This window comes from Callithrix jacchus, chromosome 15, assembly GCF_049354715.1.
Source record: "Callithrix jacchus isolate 240 chromosome 15, calJac240_pri, whole genome shotgun sequence".
In the NCBI taxonomy this organism is placed as follows: domain Eukaryota; kingdom Metazoa; phylum Chordata; class Mammalia; order Primates; family Cebidae; genus Callithrix; species Callithrix jacchus.
This window is the reverse complement of record NC_133516.1, coordinates 100,534,043-100,556,991: the sequence shown is the minus strand read 5'-3', so window position 1 is coordinate 100,556,991 and position 22,949 is coordinate 100,534,043. Positions and strand designations below refer to the sequence as shown.

Genomic DNA, 22,949 nt, shown 5'->3' with positions numbered 1-22,949 from the left:
CCACAGAGCTGTCTGGGCCAAAGGAATCCGCTTGTGGTTGTCCAGAAAACGTAATGAGGATGAAGTTTCACCAAATAAGCTCTGTACTTTGGTTACCTGTGTACCTCTTATCACTTTCAAAACCTCTACAGACCATCAATGTGGATGAGAATTAATTGCTGATTGTCAAATACATCAAATAAAGTTATAAAATTGCAAAAAAAAAAGTTGAAGTAGGTGAATGCAAAGTAAACAGCGAGCAGTACGTGAATACATGTGCGCCGTGGATGTACATTTAACAGAAAAAAATACTATGACCGACACTGAGACACTTCAAATCTCTCTTCAAGAAAAGAGTTACTGTATTTTATTTCCACCAACAGTGTACCAGCATTCCCCTTTCTCCGCATCCTCACCGGCACATGTAATTTTTTGCCTTTTGATGATAGCCATTTTAACTGGGGTGATATATCTAATTGTGGCTTTGATTTACATTTTCCTAATTAGTGATGTTGAGGTATGTTTTTAATATACCTGTTGGCCATTTGTATGTCTTTCTTTGAGAAATGTCGGGTGTGGGGATGAGGAGAGGTAGGTCAATGGTTATAAAAATGGTTATAGATTTAGAAGGATAAGTTCTATTTGATAGCACAGAAGGGTGACAATAGTTAATGATCTCTTGTATGTTTTGAAATAGCTAGAAGATTTAGAATGTTTCCAACACAAAAGATTGGTAATGTTTAAGCTGATGGATACCTTAATTACCCTAATTTGATCATTCCATAGTCCATACATATATCAAAATATCACATGTACCGCATAAATACGTAAAATTATTATGTATTGATTTTTTTTAAAAAAGGACTGGCTGCCCAGCTTCCAGAAGTGGTGAGTTGATAGCCTCCAGCTAGATATTCAAACCGAGGTCCTTCTCTTTTCCGAATGTCTGAGCTAGGTGGTGGAACAATGGCTCGCCCAATCCCTTCCAGTGTGAAATTCCTTTAATCTTTGCGCGGGAGCTCCCCACTGTGCTGGGGATTTTGTCAATTCCGCGTGGCAGTCTGACAGCTCCCCCTGCTGTTATGTGCTAGCCTTTTCTTTTCTTTTTTTTGGCAAGAGATAACACAATTTATTTAAATATATCCCAATTCAAGATGAAGGCTAGCAGTTTACATAGAAAGGTTTATATGCTTTAACTATAGTTTTCATTGAACCATTGTTTTGAAATGTCTTTCTTTTCATTCATGCTTCTTTTATTCTTTCACTTTAGAAGTTCACAGTGTTACACAAGTGAAAAAGAAAACATAGAAAGCCTAAACGTATGGCTTTATGTACGTAAAAATTCAATAATGTTGCCATAACCCCTAGTACAGTGTGATCCTTATTTATTATCCAGAATAAACATCTGTGCATATTAAATTCTTCAAGTATATCTACAGCAGTGCTTGTAAAAGTGAGGTCCCAGTGCTAAGTTAATGGGTATCTCTTTGAAGATCACTTCTAACTTCAACACAATTATGATAAGAGTTGTAACCATTTTTAAATTTTACATGTGTCATACATTCCCAAATATTCTAAAATGCTCAAAGGAGCCAAACATATACTTTGCTTTACATCTCGTTTAATATTCCCTTTATACAGAACCAGAGGTTAAAAATGGATTTGAGTAACCAAATATTCTACTTCCTTTATTAGTTACAGTTTATCATCATTTATTTTATAACATTAAACCCAAATTGGAAATGAAGACACCCTGGGTCAAATGCTTTCATCTTAAGTAAACATTTCATCCACTTCATACTAAAATACCTAGTTGTTTTTCTATAAGCTTCGTTTATTGGTAAAAACTGCTGAATCGACTAAGCCAAACACCATCTCAAATCTTTGAGGATTAGGCAAGTCGGATAGGATTCTCTAGGTTTGCTTTAAAACTTTTAAGAAATCTGGTTGCCGGTTCCTCATCGACCACTCAACTGTCACTTGACATTGTGACTGTGATGAGCTGGCGCTGCTGCAGTTTGGAATTTCCCTCTTCACTCAGTGACCTTCAGCACAGGTCGCAACCTCCCAACAGCCAAAATGCAGGTCTGAGGAGGGTTAATCACTGCAGTAAATTCATCGATGCCAAACATCCCCAAGTTGGAAATACTAAAAAAAAAGAGCTTCCTTGGTATTCTTCAGGCAACAATTTTCCATCTCTTGCTTTCTTCGAATAGAGCCTTTACAGAGCCTGGATACCCTTAGCAGCAGCATCCTTAATGACTGGTGTAATGAAGCCTTTATCTGTTGCCTCGGCCACTGAAATGTCAACACATGGCAGTTGCTTTGGGCCCTCTCCATCCCAGCTCACTTTAACATCTGGCATTTGTTTAAGGGTAACAGCTGCTGCCTTGATGATAAAATCATTTACTGATACTCTAATGTCACCTTTGACCAGATCTTGCCTAACTTTTAAAACAGCTCCAAGGTCAAAGTCAGCAGTAGCATACGCATGAGGTACAGTACTTTTCGATTCAGTTAATCTCTTGGCAATAACTCTTGGAATATTGCTGGCGGGGATTTCAGTGAATGTGCCCACTGCATTGGGTTGTCCAGGAGTGGATGCTGGTGGGATCATAAGCCGGGGATAAGATGGCCCGGTTATGGCCTGTAGGGGTGAAGGTGCTGTGGGAGTGGCTGCAGGGGCTGGGGTTGATCTGGACTCGGTAATCTTGGCCACCATCTGTTTCAACTGGGCAAGTCTGAGAGCATCCTCTTTTGTGAATATCCCCCGAGGACCATTGGCTGTGCCCTGGTTAGCATCCAGTGAGTGTTCTTCCAGAATATTGCAGGCAGCTGGCCTTAAACGGAACTGTAGTATCCTGGGTGTGTGTTCCTTCTTGACAGGGATGGCAATCTGTGGTTCTGGTGAGGGACGAGGCTCTGAAGGTTTTGAAGCTGGTGGTGGAGGACCTACATCTTTGGGAATTTCAACGTGTTTCCAATCTTCTTCTTCTATCAAACCAATTGTATATCTTTAGTTCCTTCTTCAATCACAATTTTGGCCAAGATTCCATCATCCCTTGCATCTAAGGCAACCACAGCGTTGTCAGTCTCAATTTCACACAACGCATCTCCAGCACTCACCGCTTCGCCTTCCTTTTTCAGCCATTTCACCATGTTTCCTTCTTCCATTGTGGGAGACAGTGATGGCATTAGTATCTTTTTTTTTTTTTTGAGACAGAGTTTTGCTCTTGTTACCCAGGCTGCAGTGCAATGGCGCGATCTCGGCTCACCGCAACCTCTGCCTCCTGGGTTCAGGCAATTCTCCTGCCTCAGCCTCCTGAGTAGCTGGGATTACAGGCACGCGCCACCGTGCCCAGCTAATTTTTGTATTTTTAGTAGAGACGGGGTTTCACCTCGTTGACCAGGATGGTCTCGATCTCTTGACCTCGTGATCCACCCGCCTCGGCCTCCCAAAGTGCTGGGATAATAGGCGTGAGCCACCGCGCCCGGCCCAGTGACGGCATTAGTATCTTAATGGGATCATCCCGAAGCCACTGCCTGCTGTGAAACCATCTCCAACTGGATCCGCGGCTTACACACCACCCAACAGCCCCCTTCACCAGCCCTGGTACGCTTCAGCGGCCAGAGAAGCCCACGAGGTAACGCAGCAGCCGCGAGTCCCAGTTGGAGATGGTTTCACAGCAGGCAGTGGCTTCGGGATGATCCCAGCTCCTCGGAGGCCGCCATCTTCAAGGCTTTCTCATGAGCTGCCCGCAGCACAGTCCGACGTCCGGCATCATGGCCCCGCCTCCGCATGGTTGGCCCCGCCTCCGCATGGTTGGCCACGCCCACGCATGGTTGGCCCCGCCTCCGCATGGTTGGCCGCGCCTGGAGACGCTCGCGGTGCCTTTGGGTCTAATTGCAGCCCTCCTAGCCCCGCCTCCAACCACGTTGGCCACGCCTCCCGAGCGCCGTGGTGCGCCGCTGGATATCCTCGCCGGCGGGGCCTTACCGGACCCCGGCTTCAGCCCCGTTCGCCCCGCCCCCGGACTGCCCTCAGAGCCGCCTGACTGCATTTGCGGCCTAGCTGCCTGATCCCACGCTAAGCCCCGCGCGCAAAGCTGTGCGGAGCCTGGAGGCCGCGCGGGTCCCAGGTCTGGGCCATGTCTGGCTGTGACGCTCGGGAGGGAGACTGTTGTTCTCGGAGATGCGACGCGCAGGTAGGGGCGGGGCCGCCGGTGCCCGGTATGCCCGAGGGGAGGCCCGGCCGGGACGCGGCGGCTGGAGCTGGGCGGGGGGTCGCGGGCTCTTTTCTTTTCTTTTCGAGACGGAGTCCCGCTCTGTTCCCCAGGCTGGAGTATAGTGGCCTGATCTTGGCTCACTGCAGCCTCTGCCTCCCGGGTTCAAGCAATTCTCATGCCCCAGCCTCTCGAGTAGCTGTAATTACAGGTTCCTGCCACCACACCTGGCTAGTTATTTGGTGTTTTTAGTAGAGACGAGGTTTTACCATGTTGCCCAGTCTGGTCTCGAACTCCTGGCCTCAAGTGATCAGCCTGCCTTAGTCTCCCAAAGTGCCAGGATTACAGGCGTGAGCCACTGTGCTTGGCCTCTAGCTTTTCCTTTCACAAGTTTTCTTCCCCAATTGTCATTTGCATTCCTGATTCTGTTTTATTTCCTGCTTTCCAAAGAACCCAGCCAGCACATATATCCTTGAGGACAAGGACACAGACTGGAAGAAAACGTAGGTGATTTTCCCCTTAAAATTTGTAACTTCACTTTTTTTTGTTTTATAATTTTTATTTTAATCATGTAGCTATATAGTTTAAATGCATGCACAAATCTAGACAATATACATTGTTTAAAGAATCAGCCAATTCCAAAAGACTTGCTAAAGTAAACAGAACTCTCTAGACTGTCTACTCCATTTTTGGTTCCACAGAGGGCAGCACTTTCAATTCGTTAGTTGATCCTTTTGAACTTAGGAGTTCAAGACCTGCCTGAGCAACATCGGGGAAGCTGGTCTTGACGAAACATCACAAATGTAGCCAGGCGTGGCAGCTCACACCTGTAGTCCCAGCAACTCAGGATGCTGAGGTGGGAGGAGCACTTGAGCCCAGAAATTTTAGGCTGCAGTGAGCTGAGATCACGCCACTGCACTCCATGCAGCCTGGGCGATAGAGCCAGACTCTGTCTCTAAAAGAAAAAAAGTTGAGAATGTAGCTTTCCTTCCTCTCTCTATTTCCACTGTGCCCCTCCACATCTCCCAATGGTTTTTTTGTTTTTTTTTTAGTTTCTTTCTTTCTTTTTTCTTTTTTTTTGAGGCAGAATCTCACCCTGTCACGAAGCCTGGAGTGCAATGGCTTAACTTAGGCTCACTGCAACCTTTGCCTCCTGAGTTCAAGCGATTCTTCTGCCTCAGACTCCCAAGTAGCGGGGATTTCAGTTGTCCGCCACCACGCTCGTCTAATTTTTTTTTTTGAGATAGAGTCTCACTCTTATCACCTAGGCTGGAGTGCAGTGGCACGACCTCGGCTCACTGCAACCTCTGCCTCCCAGGTTCAAGTGATTGTCTTGCCTCAGCCTCCAGAGTAACTGGGATTACAGGCGCAGGCCACCACGCCTGGCTAATTTTTGTGTTTTTGGTAGAGACAGGGTTTCACCATGTTGGCCAGGCTGGTCTCAAACTCTTGACCTCAGGTGATCCACCACCTCAACCTCCCAAAGTGCTGGGATTACAGGCGTGAGCCACCGTGCCTGGCCAATTTTTGTATTTTTAGTAGAGCCAGAGTTTCACCATGTTAGCCAGGCTGGTCTCGAACTCCTGACCCCAAGTGATCCGCCTGCCTTGTCCTTCCAAAGTGCTGGAATTACAGGCATGAGCCACTGTGCCCAGCCTTAGTAATTTAAATATCACTGCATATTAGTTAGATTATTATTCAATATTTATGTTATTATGACGATGAAAATGCCATTTACAGCACCACCATGTAGACATTTGTAGTTATTTTTCCTTTCTTACATAATTTTCTGCTTTTCCTGAAGTTAAATGGTTTCTTCTTTTTCTTAATTGGCAACATTTCTATGCCCTTGGGGAGTTAGTATAAAATGATAGTTTCAGGTAAGTCTCTGTTGATACCTGTGGAAATGGAGAGAAAAAAATATGAAGATAAAAATAAAAAGTTTCTGCAGTCAGATTGCCTGTGCTGATTCTTACTAGCTGTGTGACCTTGGGCTATCTAGTTTATCTGCTCCACTTTCCTTTTCTGTAAAATAGGTACAATAAATACATCTACTGCATAAGTTTTCAATGCAAAGTGTCTTAGAAGAGTGTCTGCCTACATCATAGCACACCATAAATGTTATATATTAATCACTATCAACCCCAAGCCTTCTGTCAGTTTGCCTGAGCCTCTAAATGTGCTCACTCACCTTAGGGAGTCTGTCAATATCATCTTTGCAGAAGTGTCTCCCAGAGTCTTCCAACTTGCCCCACACAGGAGCATTGCCTTCTCTACTTTTCTTTTTTGTTTTCTTTTTTTTTTTTTTTGACAGGGTCTTGCTCAGGTGGCAGTACAGTGGTAAGATCATGGCTCCCTGTAGCCTCAACCTCCCAGTCTCAAGCAATACCCCTGCCTCAGGCTGCCAACTTGCTAAGACTACAGGCAAGCGCCACCATGCCCGGCTAACATTTTATGTTTTTGTTTTTGTTTTTATGTAGAGATGGGGTTTTGCTATGTTGCCCAGGCTGGTCTTGAACTCCTGGCCTCAAGTGATCCTCTTGCCTTGGCCTCCCAAAGTGCAGAAATTACAGGCGTGGACTACTGTGCCTGGCCTTGCCTTCTCCACTTATCCAGGATTTCCCTTTATCTTTGCCTCCCCTTGCTCCTGGTTTTGATCTCCTGACTTTTGTACTTCATGTTTTCCTCTTTCTTCCTTCATAACTGTATTTTAATGAAGCATATCTATAGCTTTTTGAAAAAGAGCTTTCTGGGAAGTAATTTTTCTTTTTTTGAGAAATTCCATGTCTGAAAATATCTGTATTCTCTTCTCACACTGATTAATAATTTGATTGGATATTGAATTCTGAAATAAAAATAATTTGTCTTCAAAATTACAAAGGCATTCTTTCATTGTGTTCTTGCTTCTGTGTTGCTGTGGAGAGGTCTAAAGCTGTTCTAATTCCTGATCCTGCACTATGACTTCCTTCTTTGTGCCCCAATATTCTAAAATTTCTTTCTTCCTTTCCTTCTTTGTGTTTTTTCTTTTTGAGATGGATTCTTGTTCTGTTGCCTGGCTGGAGTGCAGTGGTGTAATCTCAGCTCACTGCAACCTCTGCCTCCCAGGTTAAAGCTATTCTCCTGTCTCAGACTCCTGAGTAGCTGGGACTATAGGCACATGCCACCACGCCCAGCTAAGTTTTGTATTTTTAGTAGAGAAGGGGTTTCACCATGTTGGCCAGGATGGTCTTGATCTCTTGACTTGATGATCCACCTACCTCATTCTCCCAAAGTGCTGGGATTACAGGTGTGAACCACCACACCCAGCCCTTTTTCTTCCTCCTTTTTTTCCTTCTTTCCCTTCCTTCCTCCTCCCATTCTCCCTCCTTCCCTCCTTCCTTTAGTATTCAATCTGAATACTAAACTATTAGTACAGCTCCATTAAAAATTAGTAAAGAAAAATTCTAATATTTTCTTTTTCTATACCATTGAATTGTTTTGTATACCTCCAGGGGCAAACATCTCACTTTGAAAGCAGATACCTGGCCAGGCACAGTGGCTCATGCCCCCCATCCCCTGTTTTTTTCTTGAGACCGAATTTCACTCAGTTGCCCAGGCTGGAGTGGAGTGCAGTGGCGCAGTCTTGGCTCACTGCAACCTCTGCCTCCCAGGTTCAAGCAATTCTCCTGCCTCAGCCTCCTGAGTAGCTGGGATTACAGGCGTTTGCCACCATGCCTGGGTAATTTTTTATTTTTAATAAAGAAGGTGTTTCACCATGTTGGTTAGGTTGGTATTGAACTCCTGACCTCATGATCCGCCTGCCTCGGCTTCCCAAAGTGCTGGGATTACAGGCATGAACCACCATGCTGGGCCATGCCTTTAATCTCTACACTTTAGGAGGCCATTTTAGGAGAATTGCTTGAGGCCTGAAGTTCAAGACCAGCCTGGGCAGCATTTAGAGACTCCATCTCTTAAAAAAAAAAAAAAATTTGCTGGGCCTGGTGTCACATGCCTATAGTCCTAGTGACTTGGGAGGCTGAGGTAGGAAGATTGCTTGAGCCCAGGAGGTTGAGGCTGCCATGAGACAGGATTGTGCCACTGCCCTCCAGCCTGGATGACAGAATGACACCTAGTCTCAAAAAAAAAAAAAAAAAAGGAAAAAGAAAAGAGAGTAGATGCTCTAGAACATCTATTCTTTTGGCATATCATTATGATGGATAAAAACACCCCACAGTACCTTTGGTGGGTGCGTGTTGTTACAGTGTGCCTGCTTTTATCTTTCTCTCAGACTGCTGTAGCTCTCGGATCTATACACCTAGCCAATTTACAGTTTACTATGCTTTTGTTTTACGAGGGTAATTAAATACGTGTAGTGAGTCTTATGGTACATAAGCCACTATGCTAGTACTATAGAGGAGTGTTTCTTAAACTTTCATACATATTCGAATCACTTGAAGATTTCGTTTTGTTTTGAGCCAGAATCTCATTCTGTCACCCAGGCTGGAGTACAGTGCCGCAATCTCAGCTCACTGAAACCTCCACTTCCTGGTTCAAGGGATTCTCCTGCCTCAGCCTCCCATGTAGCTGGGATTACAGGCGCCCACCACCAGGCCCAGCTAATTTTTGTATTTTGGTAGAAATGGGGTTTCACCATGTTGGCCAGGCTGGTCTTGAACTTCTGACCCCATGTGATCTGCCCACCTTGGGCCTCCCAAAGTGCTGGGATTACAGGCTTGAGCCACTGTGCCCAGCCTGAAGATACTTTTTAATGCAGATCCTGATTCAGTGTGTCAGGGGTGGGACCTGTGATGCTGCATTTCTCATAAGCTCCCAGATGATGCTGATGATGTTGGTCTATAAAGAGACTTTGAGTTGCACAGCTGGGTGCATGCACAACCCGGTCTCTGCATTTAAGGGATTTACCCTATAGACAGGGATGAGCATGAGCATACGTGAGTACCCCAGATTTATGTAATTAGGATATAGGGCTCCTTTTTTAGTGTCACTAGGGTCCCATTCTCAAGGCCACCAAATTTTACCTACCCACTTGGACAGTTGCAACACTTGCTGTGTGTTTCAAACCCATTTGTATTCTCTGACTATACTTTCCTGAGGCCTTTGCTTTTTGAGAATTAATAGATTAATCTATTGTTTAAAAATGTATTACTGGCTCGGAGCAGCGGCTCATGCGTATAATCCCATCACTTTGGGAGATGGAGGTGGGTGGATCACCTGAGGTCAGGAGTTCGTGAACAATATGGAGAAACCCCATCTCTACTAAAAATACAAAAATAGCCAAGTGTGATGGCTCCTGCTTGTAATCCCAGCTACTCCAGAGGCTGAGGCAGGAGGATCGCTTGAACCCAGGAGGCAGGAAGTTGAGGTGAGCCGAGATCGCGCCATTGCACTCCAGCCTGGGCAATAAGAGTGAAACTCTGTCTCAAAAAAAAAAAAAAGAAAAAACAAAAACCAAAATTCATTGCTGTCTATTAATGTCTAATCCTTATCAGGTGTTATACTGAAATTTGTACCAGATGTCATTTAACAATGCAAGCCAAAGAGTCTCTCTAGAGGGTAGCAAGTTAGTCTTAGGATCTGGGACTCACCTCCCATGCAGTTCCATGATTAAATACCCAGGAGATACATACCTAGCATAGCCCCGGAAACTAAACATTTTTCTGAATGAGTCAGACTGTGGGCCTGATACACAAAGAAAAAAGAAATCAAGAAAAGAACCTTGTTAGCCTTGAAATGGACTCCAGAAAGGATTAATAATCAGTGATAAATGTTCACTGTCCCCAAAAAGCTGAAAATGTTGGGCTGTTTTGAGCAAAACCTATTCTTCACTGTTGACCCATAATAGCTATTCATCTATTATACGGACTGGGAAGGATCTGCACAGAGGAGGTCAGCTTTATAACTTGCTTGGTTCCAAGTTACCATGACGGCTGTTACACATGTTGTTTTCACCGAGGAACCATGTCTTCACCATAACTGCCAACACACACACGGACTCACCTCTTCTTCTTTTCAGTAGAAAAGAGAATACGGTATAGTAACATGGTTCTTCCTGTCCAGGTCTACCTGTCACATTTAACTGAGTGGTTAAAATATAGGCATCTAACTCTAATTAATTATTGAATGTTGATTAATGACTTTGTAAATGCACTCTGTTTGGCCTCCTGGGGAACCAAAGATCCCTAGGAGCTGGCTGCCATCTTCACAGAGCTCATATTGCAGTTGTTCTGATAATAGAAATTTTTTTGAAAAGTTCACTATGAGCTATTAACAAGTCTTCTCCTTTTTTGTTTCTGGTCGCTAGGAAAAGTGACTGGCATATAGTAGGTGACCAAATGCGTACGTAAAAATAACTATTAAACAAAGAAAGTAAGCAATTGTTTAGGCAAAAATGAGCTCTCATAAGACATACAAATTTTTAATTTCAAAATGAACTATGCAGACAATGCGGGAACGGTGTTTCTCTAACTGGGGTCATAGGTTTGTTTCAAGAATATTTCTGATTTTATAAATGTATGAAGTTCACATTTAAGGAATTTAGCTCTGGTTTCATGTTTGTATGTATTTAGTCAAAGTATAATTAAAATACTTTAATATTAGGAAATCTCAGAAATGTCCTTTTAATAGAATATTATTCAGTGTCATGTATGAATCCCATTTGAATTGTTTCAAACAAATTATAAAATAGTTTAAAAATTATATTAGAATAAGAGTAATTTAAATAATTACTGAATAGTTACTCTTAATAATTGATAATTTAAAGAAATTATCAATTATTATTTTGAGACAAGGTCTCACTCTGTCCCCCAGGCTGAAGTGAAGTGTTGTGATCTCGGCTCACTCCAACTCCACTTCCTGGGCTCAAGCGATCCTCTCGCCTCAGCCCCCCAAGTAGGTGGGACTACAGGCATGCACCACCACGCCTGGCTAAGTTTTGTATTTTTTGTAGAGATGGGGTTTCACCATGTTGCTGAGGCTGGTCTTGAACTCCTGAGGTCAAGTAATCCACTCACCTTGGCCTCTCAAAGTGCTAGGGATTACAGGTGTGAGCCACTGCACCTAGGCAATAAACTAATAATTTTTTTAGGTGTGATTGTTTTCTATTTATAATAATACACACACACACACACACATATATGTTTTTTTCAAGATGGGGTTTTCCTCTATCAAAGCTCACTGGAGCCTTGACTTCTGGGCTCAAGCAGTCCTTGCACTAGAGTACAAATAGTTGGGACTACAGGGACTTGCCCTAGGCCTGGCTAATAGAACCCTTATTAAAAAAAAAAAAACATACTGAAATAGCTCTGAATGAGATGATATGATGTCTGCGATTTGTTCTGAAGTAAGACACCTGCAATTCATTCTGAAGTAACAAGGAGTGAGTTGTTAGTATGTGGAGATACAGATTGTGATAGGCAGAATACTGTCTCCCCAAAATGTCCATGCCCTAATCCCCAGAAATTAAAGTAGCAGTTGAAATTAAGGTTGCTAATCTCTTGAATTTAAAATTATGAGATTATCCTAGATTATCCAGGTAGGCACAATGTAATCACGAAAGTCCTTATATGTGGAAGAGGGTAGAAGAGTCAGAATCACAGTGATGCAATGTGAGAATGACTTTATTGGCTTTTGCTGGCTCTGAAAATGGAAGACAGCCACAAGCCAAGGAGTGGAGGCAGCCTCTAGAATCTGGAATAGGTGAGTGCATGGAATCCTCTCTTGAGCCTCAGGGAAGGGACCCAGAACTGCCAACATTTTAGTCCACTGAAACCTATTCACTAGAAATCATCAGCAAAACCAACTTGGTTTAGAGGGCTTTTTTGGTTTGTTTTGGGAGAATTTTTTAGTCCAAATTCAGTTTATTTAATAGCTGAAGGATCAGTCAAAGTTTGCTTATTAATATTTCACTTTTATTAAGCTGTACTTTTCAGGGAATTTGTGCATTTTATGTATATTTTGTTAAATTTATTGGTACAAAGTTGATCATTACATTCTCTCATTATTTGTTTGATATATGTAGTCTCTCTTTATTTCATGATATTGTCAATATGTCCTTTTTTTTTTCTTATTTTAAATCCATCTTGGTGAGTCCCGATAGCGCTGCGGTTCCAGCCCCCCGGGGGGGAAGCCTGCTCGGTGCCCTGGTGGGGGCCCAGCTACCTAGGATCCCACCCCGGGAGAGGGCTGCTCTTGCGCCAGACCTGAGCTTACCCAAGGTCCAGCCTAGCCCCTAGACACCATGTCAGACAGTGTCTAGGTGAGGATGAAGGCCTCCTCTCCCTGTTGGGCAAGAGGAAGCGCAGGGGAAACTGCCCAAGGAGTCAGTGAAGATCCTCCGGGACTGGCTGTACTTGCACCGCTACAACGCCTATCCCTCAGAGCAGGAGAAGCTGAGCCTTTCTGGACAGACCAACTTGTTAGTGCTGCAGATACGTAACTGGTTCATCAATGCCCGGCGGCGGCTTCTCCCAGACATGCTTCGGAAGCATGGCAAAGACCCTAATCAGTTTATCATTTCCCGCCGCGGGGGTAAGGCCTCGGATGTGGCCCTCCCCCATGGCAGCAGCTCTCAGTGCTGGCTGTGTCTGCCCCAGCCCCCACCAATGTGCTCTCCCTGTCTGTGTGCTCCATGCCACTCCACTCAGGCCAGGGGGAAAAGCCAGCAGCCCCCTTCTCACGAGGGGAGCTGGAATCCCCCAAGTCCCTGGTGACCCCTGGTAGCACACTCATCCTGCTGACCAGGGCTGAGGCTGGAAGCCCCACAGGTGGACTCTTCAACATGCCACCACCCACACCCCCAGGGCAGGACAAAGAGGACTTCAGCAGCTTCCAGCTGCTGGTGGAGGTGGCGCTACAGAGGGCTGCTGAGATGGAGCTTCAGAAGCAGCAGGACCCATCACTTCCATTACTGCACACTCCCATCGCTTCAGTCTCTGAAAATCCCCAGTAGCCGTCTGCCAAGAGGGGTGCTTGAGCCCCAAGCCAGCTGTCCTGGGTTTCCGTTTTGGTTCCCTTTCATGCAGAGGGTTTCTATGGATCACTGCCAAACATTGGGATCATTTCCTCTGTGCAGAGGTCTTCAGCAGGAAGATGCCAGTTGGCACCACTGCACTGTGATGGGGGACCTCTCTCCTCTGCTGACTGCCGTTTCTCCAGGCCTCCCCTCAGTGATGAGACCAAGAGATCGGAGACAAGCCTGGTGCTGCTGCTGCTGCTGCTGCTTCTCCAGAGAATCCCTGGGACACCTTTGTTCCAGCCCGGTTTCCTGGGCTAGGCTCAGGAAAGCTGCCAAGTTCAGTCCTATGCTGGGTCCAAGCTACCCCTATGCTGTTTCTGTCAAGCCACTTGTGGACATTCCAAGTTCATATGCATGAACAAAAGAAGAGGAGCCCAGTGGGTGTACCGGAACCGACTCCAGTTGAATGTTCAGATTTTTGCTAAACTGTTTTGTTTCTCCCTTTTTTTGCTGTGGTTTACATTGACCGCAGTAGTTAGCCCAGGTGTGGGGAACAAGAGTGCCCTGCGTGGTAAGAGTTCTGGTGAACTGGGAAGGACCCACAGCTAACTGGGGATTGTTTTGCAAGAAAGGAGTATTTTTATTTTGGGGACCAGCTGAGTCTCTGCAGTAGTGTGAAATTTCAAATGGTTGTTTCGGTTTACCAAAAAAAGGCAGAAAAAACAACTGTATGAGTGCATTGGCTTTTCTGCCACAGGCACAGAAGGGTAGAAAGCCACAGGAGGGGGCAGTCCAGCAGAATGTGACTAAACCTAGGCACTGAGCAGAGAAGGATAAGATCAAAAAGTGTTTGATTTTCTTTTAATTTGTGTTGTAGTTTTTTTGTGGGGCTGGGAGAAGTAAACTAGACTGAAGCGATGGATTTTTTTTTCTCTTTTCTTTAATATTTTTCCCTTTGTTCTTGAACACTTTTGCCCTGTACCCTGAGTTTTGAGTTCCTTTTGGAACTTGGATTAGAGGGGCTCGAATGTCAGAAGCTCCCAGCACCTCCTACTTGGAGAGAAGTGAGCCATCTGCTGGTCAGGAAGTCCTCCAAACAGGCAGCTCTTTCCACTATTCCTGCTTGGGGACATAGTTTCCTGCTGGAAAAGGGTTAGAAGCCTGCTAGCTGGGAGTGTGTTTGTTTCACCTTTCTCTTAAATTGGACTTGCAGGGGCCCCTGACCTGAACTTCCCAGTGAAACAGACCACAATTGGTCTTCTGCTCCTCCCTCTCCCCCATTTTTGTTTTGCTCTTTTTTTTTTGAGGTGGAGTCCCACTGTCACCCAGGCTGGAGTACGGTGGTGTGATCTTAGCTCACTGCAACCTCTGCCTCCCGGGTTCAAGCAGTTCTCTGCCTCAGCCGCCAAAGTAGCAGGGATTACAGGTGCCTGCCACCACACCCAGCTAATTTTGTATTTTTAGTAGAGATGGGATTTCACCATCTTGGCCAGGCTGGTCTTGAACTCCTAATCTCATGATCCACCTGCCTCAGGCTCCTAGAGAGCTGGGATTACAGGTGTGGGCCGCCATGTCCAATCTCTTTTGCTGTTTCATTGCTGATAGTGTTGGACAGCAATATGCCCCATCTTTATATATGCTAAGTTTATATATATATACTTAGCATATATATATAACTAATTCTAGGTTATTATTAGCTGAAATATTTTTGTCCTGAATAACATTGTTACTGGGCCAAAAGATAGATCAGGACCCCCAGGCTTTAGTTTCCTGAAGTCACCAGCTCAGGCACAGGGAGAAGGGGTTCCTGGATATTGACCAAAGTGGTTGGGCCTAGCCAGGAGGAAGATAGTAACAAGTTCTTTACTTTCTGGGAAGATCCCTGAAGCCATCACAGAGGCTCCCCAACATCTGAGTCACCCATCTCCTGCTGAGGGAGTGGGAATGGATTGCTTAAGGAGAGGGAGTTTTGCTCTTTCCAGGTGGGCAAGTTTCCTGGGCTCTCTGTGTTGCCTCCTTCTGGCTTCTTTCTCCCTTGCCCTCTCCCTGTGTGCCCCAGGGGGATCAGGGATATCCTCACCCTCCTCAGGCTCAGTGGGGAAGAATGAACATGGCTGCTTCCAGGTTAACTGAAGCTGCCATTTGCCCAGCCTCTTCCATCCCAGCCCTGTCAGTGAGCCCAGGTCTGATGCAACTGTTGCAGGATTTCTGTAGTGGAGAGCTCTGGAAGTATATTGGGCTGAAGTGGGATTTTCCCTCCCCACCGTGCACTGAGCAGTGGAGGGTGCTGAGGGCTGAGGAAGCCATGCTGCTGAATTCTGGTTGGCATTCCCCCCTTGTATAAAATGGGGTGTTGGGTTAGGGCAGACTCTGCCTGGGTTTGGTTGTAAGATAAAGCTGGAGGAGAAGCACAGTTGTCCCATTAGATTACTTGAACAAAATCTACTGTAAATAACTTCTTTGTCTTTTGTCAAATAAAATTGCTTTTGTTTTTTTAAGCAGAAAAAAAATCCATCTTTAGGGATTTTCTATTGTATTACTCTTTCTAAGGATTCAACTTTTTTTGAGTTAATTTTCCTTATTGTTTGTCTATTTAATATTTTTCTTGTTTCTGCTCTAATGACCATCTATTTTGGGTTTAATTTGCTCTTCTTTCCCTAGCTTCTTAACATAGAAACGTGGTCAGTTCAAAACCTTCTTTCCTAAAACAAGATTTAACGCTTTCAATTTATCTCTAAACACTGCTTAGCTGCATCCTATAAATTTTGTTGTATTTTCATTATCTGTCAGCCTAGAACATAACATTTTCAAATTTCCCTTGTGTTTTTATCCTCATACTTTATATATTTGGTGTTTAATTTCAAAATTTGGGGACCTTTCTTAATTTGTTGTAATTTATGTACAATTTAATTACATTGTGTTTAGAGAAACTACTGTGTAATATTTTAATTTTTAAAAATATGTTAACATTTACTTTATGCATAATCCATTTTTGTGAAAATCTCATGTATTCTTTAAAATAATGTGTATCCTGAAGTTACTATATACAAATAAAAATCAATTAGGTCAAGGTGATTGGGATTGAAATCCAAATTTCTGAATTCTTACTGGACTTTTATTAAAATTATTCCACAAATTACTGGGACATGAGTTAAAATCTCTAGCAATTACTATACATTTGTTTCTCTAGTCTGTTAATTTTGTTTCTTGTATTTTGAAGCTACATAAATTGAAATGCATTTGTATTTATGTTTATTATGCTTCCTGATGAATTGCCCCTATTATCTATGAAATGTAGCTTTCAACTCTGGAAATAGTCTTTGTCATAAAGTTTACTTTATATATTGATGTATATACCATTTATAATGTCATTTTAAATATAAGTCCTCTATTTGCTTTTAAAATACTTTTATTTTCAGTAGTTGCTTATTTTCAGTGTTTATGTTATGCATCCATAACTTGTCACAATGTTTCTGTGACTAATACATAACTTATACTGTTTCATATAAAATAAAAACTATATAGCACTATTTTTTCACTTACCCCATTCATTCTTCATAGTATTACTGTCATATATATGTATGTATATGTATACGTATATATGTGTATATATATATTTTTTGAGATGGAGTGTTGCCCAGGATAGAGTGCAGTGATATGATCTTGACTCACTGCCATCTGCTCTGCCTCCCTGGTTCAAGCAATTCTCCTGCGTCAGCCTCCCTAGTAGCTGGGACTACAGGCACGCACCACCACAACCAGCTAATTTTTTTGTATTTTCAGTAGAGATGGGGTTTTGCCATGTTGGCCAGGCTGGTCTCAAACTCCTGACCTCAACTGATCTACCTGCCTTGGCTTTTGTCATATATTTTAAATATACATACATTATAGTCCCCAAAATATAGTAGTCTTATAATTACATTAACTATATATATATATTTCTTTTTTTTTTTTGAGATGGAGTCTCACTCTGTCGCCCAGGCTGGAGTGCAGTGGCGCCATCTCAGCTCACTGCAACCTCTGCCTCTCAGGTTCCAGCGATTCTCCTGCCTCAGCCTTCTGAGTAGCTGGGATTACAGGCGCGCCACCACATCTGGCTGTAGTTTTTAGTAGAGATGGGGTTTTGATACTGTTTTCTTTGCTTGTTTTGCTATTGCGAATTCTCCAAATATATACTGAGCCGTAAATCTACTTAGACCTTGTGATTTAAAATTATACCAGTTGTTTTTTGTTTGTTTCTTTTGTTTTTTTTTTTGCTTTGAGACAGGGGTCTCACTCTGTGGTCCAGGCTGAAGCACAGTGGCACAGTTCTAGCTCACTGCAACCTTGAATTCCTAGGGCTGAAAGATCCTCCCGCCTCAGCTTTCCAAGTAGCTGGGATCACAGGCATAAGCCACCACGCCTGGCAATTTTTTTTTTTTTTAATCATTTGTTGAGATGAGGCCTTGCTCTTCCAAGGCTGGTCTCAAACTCCTGGGCTTGAGTGATCCTCCTGCCTCAGTCTCCCAAAGTGCTTGGACCACAGGTGCAAGCCACTGCACCTGGTCGGCAAAGTGATTTTTCAGAATGAATCAGTAAATAGCTATCGGTTTAAGGCTAAAATGGCAGTAGGATTGGTTCAAGAAGATAAGAAGAAACTTCAAATTGTGCGAGTGCATATGTGTATGTGTGAGACAGGAAGAAAGAGAGAGAGACTATTCCTCAAATACAGCTAGGTCAAAAAATATCCCAATAGCACCTTGTTAGCACCTTGTTTCTAGGTTAAGAAGGTTTTTTTTTTTTTAATGGCTAGAGTTTTACAAATGTTTGGCTTTTGTCCCCTACTAGTCACTGTAGAAAATGTGCAAAGATATAAGAGTCATAGCAATCACTATCAATCTTTTTGGCCTGATTAGTTCTTTCTTAAGGCAGAAAGCCAAACCTGACACTATTTACTACTTTATCTTGACAGATATATTCCAGTTTGGGGTGAAATGGAAAAGGTTTATGATATCGTTTTATGATATATCATCCCAAGCAGGCTGGCTGCTTGCCACAACAGAGAATTCTAGTTATGAGGAATGACTGGTCTAAAATTATGGCTAATGAAATTATAACCTAGATTTATCAGCATCTGATAATGATATACACATATTTGTTTGTTTATAACAAAGTCTGTAATTTTAGAAGTATCTTGTATCTTTGCCTTTTTTTATATGTTTTGAGATGAAATCTTTACTCTGTCACCCGGGCTGGAGTGCAGTGGTGCTGTCTGCTCACTGCACCCTCTGCCTCCTGGGCTCATGGGATTCTCATGCCTCAGCTTTCCAAGCAGCTGGGATTACAGGTGCCTCCCACCACACCTGGCTAATTTTTGTATTTTTAGTGGAAACAAGGTTTAGCCATGTTGGCCAGGCTGTTATCGAATGCCTGACCTCAAGTGATCCATCCGCCTCAGCCTCCTAAAGTGCTGGAATTACAGCAGTGAGCCACTGGTATTTTGAATATTTATTTTATTCTCATTTTTAATGATCTCTGAACTGTTTATTTTATTATTCGTTTTGGAGCAAATGTGTTGAAACTCTGATTTAATTTTTGTGTAAAGATTATCATGAGTATTCAAGATAGATGTGCCTTTGACCTAAGTATAAATCATATTGCATAGTGACTAAAAATAGAACTAACCTCAAAAGTGACCTAAGATCTTATTTTCTTCAGAAGGTCTTCTTCTTCACTTTTTTTTTTTTTAACGTAATAACTCAGTCCTGGGAGATGGATCCAAGATGGCTGATGAGGAGCAGCTCAGGATTGCAGCTCCCAGCGAAAGCGCAGAGGGTGAGTGGATGCTGCATTTTCACATGGATTTTTCTTGCCCCAGACGAGGAGACTCCCAGGTGGAGGAGCCCCGTGGGTTGTCAGTGTGGCTGTTTTGGCCGACGTGGCTGTTTTGCCCGGCATGGCAGGTCTTTGCAAAAAATACACAGGTCAGGGCACCCTTTAGCTGGTGATTGGTGCTCCTGGAAGACAGAGTCACCCATTCAGCTGATAAAAAAAGGGGACTGAAACAGGGAGCCAGGCCAGATTTCTGGGCAAAAAAGTGCCATGAATTTAAGTGTGGCTGTTTCAGCCGGTGCAGTGAGTCGCCTCATGGGAAATCACACAGATCCTGGCACCTTTGCAACAGGCAACTGGAACACCTGGGAGACAGAGTCACCTGTTCAACTGAAACAAAAAAAGGGGTCTGAGGCAGGGAGCCAGGTGATCAGGCTCAGCTGGTCCCACCCCCACAAAAATAACAGCAATGTGAAACTCTCTAGATTGAGAGTTTCACAGGAAGCACAGCTGAACCGAGGACAGTCTAGCTCTGTGGGGGAGGGGCATCCACCATTACCGAGGCAGTCCACCACCATGGAGGTAGTCCGCCATTGCTGAGGCAGCCCGCCATAACAGAGAGAGTCCACCATTACAGAGGTGAGCCGCCATTGCCGAGGCAGTTCTAACTATACCCACATAAACAGAACTGCAGGGAAGTTCATATGGCAGCTGGGTGGAGCCCATGACAGCTCAGCAAAGCCTCTGCATGCAGACAGTGACTAGGCTGCCTCCTTGCTGGGCAGGGCAGCCCTGAAAAAAGCCAGCAGCATGACAGAAACTTATAAATAAAGCCCAACTCCCTGGGACAGAGCACCTGGGGGAAAAAAAAGGCGTTTATGAGTTCTGCTGCAGCAGACTTAAATGTACCTGCCCAGCAGCTCTGAATGAACAATGGAGCTCACAGCTCAGCACATTAGCTTCTATAAAGGACAGACTGTCTCCTCAAGCAGCACCCTGCCCTCTGTATATCCAGAGAGACACCTCATAAATGACAGCTCAGACTGACATCTGGAGGGTATCCTTCTGGGACAAAGATAGTAGAAGAAGAAACTGGCAGAAACCCTTGTTGTTCTGCAGCCTCTACAGGTGATCCCAAGGCAAGCAGGGCCTGGAGAGGACCTCAGCAATCCTTCAGCAGAGGGGCCTGAATGTTAGAAGGAAAACTAAGAAACAGAAAGAAATAACTTCATCATCAACAAACTGGACATCCACTCAGCGACCCAATCTGAAAGTCAACAACGACAAAGATGACAGGTGGATAAATCCACAAAGATGGGAAGAAACCAGTGCAAAAAGGATGAAAACACCCAAAACCAGAACACTTCTCATCCTACAAGGGATCACAACTCCTCACCAGCAAGGGAACAAGGCTGGATGGAGAATGAGTGTGATGAATTGACAGAAACAGGCTTCAGAAGGTGGGTAATAAGAAACTTCTCTGAGCTAAAAGAACATGTTCTAACCCAATGCAAAGGAACTAAGAACCTTGAAAAAAGATTTGATGAAATGCTAACAAGAATAAACAACTTAGAGAGGAATATAAGTGAATTGATGGAGCTGAAAAACACAACACGAGAACTTCGCAAAACATACACAAGTTTCAACAGCAGAATTGACCAAGCAGGAGAAGGGAGATCAGAGGTTGAAGATCAACTCAATGAAAGAAAATGACAAGGCATGATTAGAGAAAAAAGGGTAAAAAAGAATGAACAAAGTCTACAAGAAATATTGGACTTTGTGAAAAGACCTATGTTGATAGGTGTACCTGAATTTGATGGAGAGAATGAATCCAAGCTGGAAAATACTCTTCAGGATACTTTCCAGGAAAACTTCCCCAACCTAGCAAGGCAGGCCAATATTCAAGTCCAGGAAATACAGAGAACACCATAAAGATACTCCTCAGGAAGAGCAGCCCCAAGGCACATAATCGTCAGATTCACCAGGGTTGAAATGAAGGAGAAAATGCTAAGGGCAGCCAGAGAGAAAGGTCGGGTTACCCACAAAGGGAAGCCCATCAGACTCACAGTGGATCTCTCAGCAGAAACCCTACAAGCCAGAAGAGAGTGGGGGCTAATATTCAACATCAAAAGAAAAGAACTTTCAACCCAGAATTTTATATCCAGCCAAACTAAGCTTCATAAGTGAAGGAAAAATAAAATCCTTTGCGAATAAGCAAGTACTCAGAGATTTCATCACCACCGGGCCTGCTTTACAAGAGCTCCTGAAAGAAGTGCTAAGCATAGAAAGGAACAACCAGTACCAGCCACTCCAAAAACATACCAAATGGTAAAGAGCATCGACACAATGAATAAGCTGCATCAACTAACTGGTGAAACAGCCAGCTAGCATCAAAATGGCAGTATCAAATTAACACATAACAATGTTAACCCTAACTGTAAATGGGCTAAATGCCCCAATCAAAAGACGCAGACTGGCAAATTGGTTAAAAAGCCAAAATCCATCGGTGTGCTCTATCCAGGAAACTCATCTCACATGGAAGGATGCACAAAGGCTCAAAATACAGGGAAGGAGGAAGATTTACCAAGCAAATGGAGAGCAAAAGAAAAGCAGGAGTTGCAGTTCTCATCTCTGATAAAATAGACTTTAAACCAACAAAGATCAAAAGAGACAAAGAAGGACATTACATAATGGTAAAAGGATCAATGCAACAAGAAGAGCTAATTATCTTTAATATATACGCACCCAATACAGGAGCACCCAGATATACAAAGCAAGTTCTTAATGACTTACAAAGATACTTAGACTCCTACACAATAATAGTGGGAGACTTTAACACCCCATTGTCAATATTAGATCAATGAGACAGAAAATTAACAAGGATATACAGGACTTGAACTCGGAGCTAGACAAAGCAAACCTAATAGGCATTTACAGAACTCTCCACCCCAAATCCACAGAGTATACATTCTTCTCAGCACCACGTTGCACCTACTCTAAAATTGACCACGTAATTGGAAGTAAATCACTCCTCAGCAAATGCGAAAGAACGGAAATCATAACAAACCATCTCTCAGACCACAGTCCAATCAAATTAATACTCAGAATTCAGAAACTAACTCAGAACTGCACAACCTCATGGAAACTGAAAAATTGGCTCTTGAATGTTGACCGGATAAACAATGAAATGAAGACAGAAATAAAGATGTTCTTTGAGACTGATGAGAATGAAGACACAACATACCAGAATTTCTGGTACACACTTAAAGCAGTATCTAGAGGAAAATTTATAGCAATAAATGCCCACATGAGAAGCACAGAGAGATCCAGAATTGACACCCCATTGTCAAAATTGAAAGAGCTAGATGAGCAAGATCAAAAAAACTGAAAACCTAGCAGAAGGCAAGAAATAACTAAGATCAGAGCAGAACCGAAGGAGATAGAGACACAAAAAAAACCTTCAAAAAATAATAAATCTAGGAGCTGGCTTTTCAAAAATAACAAAATAGACCACTAGTCATATTAATAAAAAAGAAAAGAGAATAATCAAATAGGTGCAATAAAAAGTGACAAAGGGGATATCACCTCTGATTCCACAGAAATACAAACCATCATCAGAGATTATTACAAACAACTCTATGCACATAAACTAGTAAACCTGGAAGAAATGGATAAATTCCTGGACACTTGCATCCTCCCAAGCCTAAACCAGGAAGAAATAAAAACCCTGAATAGACCAATAATAAGGGCAGAAATTGAGGCAGCAATTAAGAGGCTACCACCCAAAGAAAGCCCAGGTCCAGATGGATTCACAGCCAAATTCCACCAGATATACAAAGAGGAGCTGGTACCATTCCTTCTGAAACTCTTCCAAACAATCCCAAAAGAGGGAATCCTTCCCAAATCATTTTATGAGACCAACATTATCCTGATACCAAAACCTGGCACAGATTCAGCAAGAAAAGAAAACTTCAGGCCAATAT

General features: G+C 43.3%; 2 pseudogenes across 1 annotated transcript; one reads left to right on the top strand and one right to left on the bottom strand.

The window, feature by feature from the left end:
• Nucleotides 1-218: 218 nt before the first annotated feature.
• On the bottom strand, nucleotides 219-3,505 carry LOC100386602 (pyruvate dehydrogenase protein X component, mitochondrial pseudogene; annotated as a pseudogene).
• A 622-nt stretch (nucleotides 3,506-4,127) lies between these two features.
• On the top strand, nucleotides 4,128-16,224 carry LOC144579634 (homeobox protein TGIF2 pseudogene; annotated as a pseudogene). Its single transcript, XR_013527770.1, has 2 exons — nucleotides 4,128-4,209; nucleotides 12,427-16,224. The product of XR_013527770.1 is annotated as a homeobox protein TGIF2 pseudogene (transcript).
• Nucleotides 16,225-22,949: the final 6,725 nt, after the last annotated feature.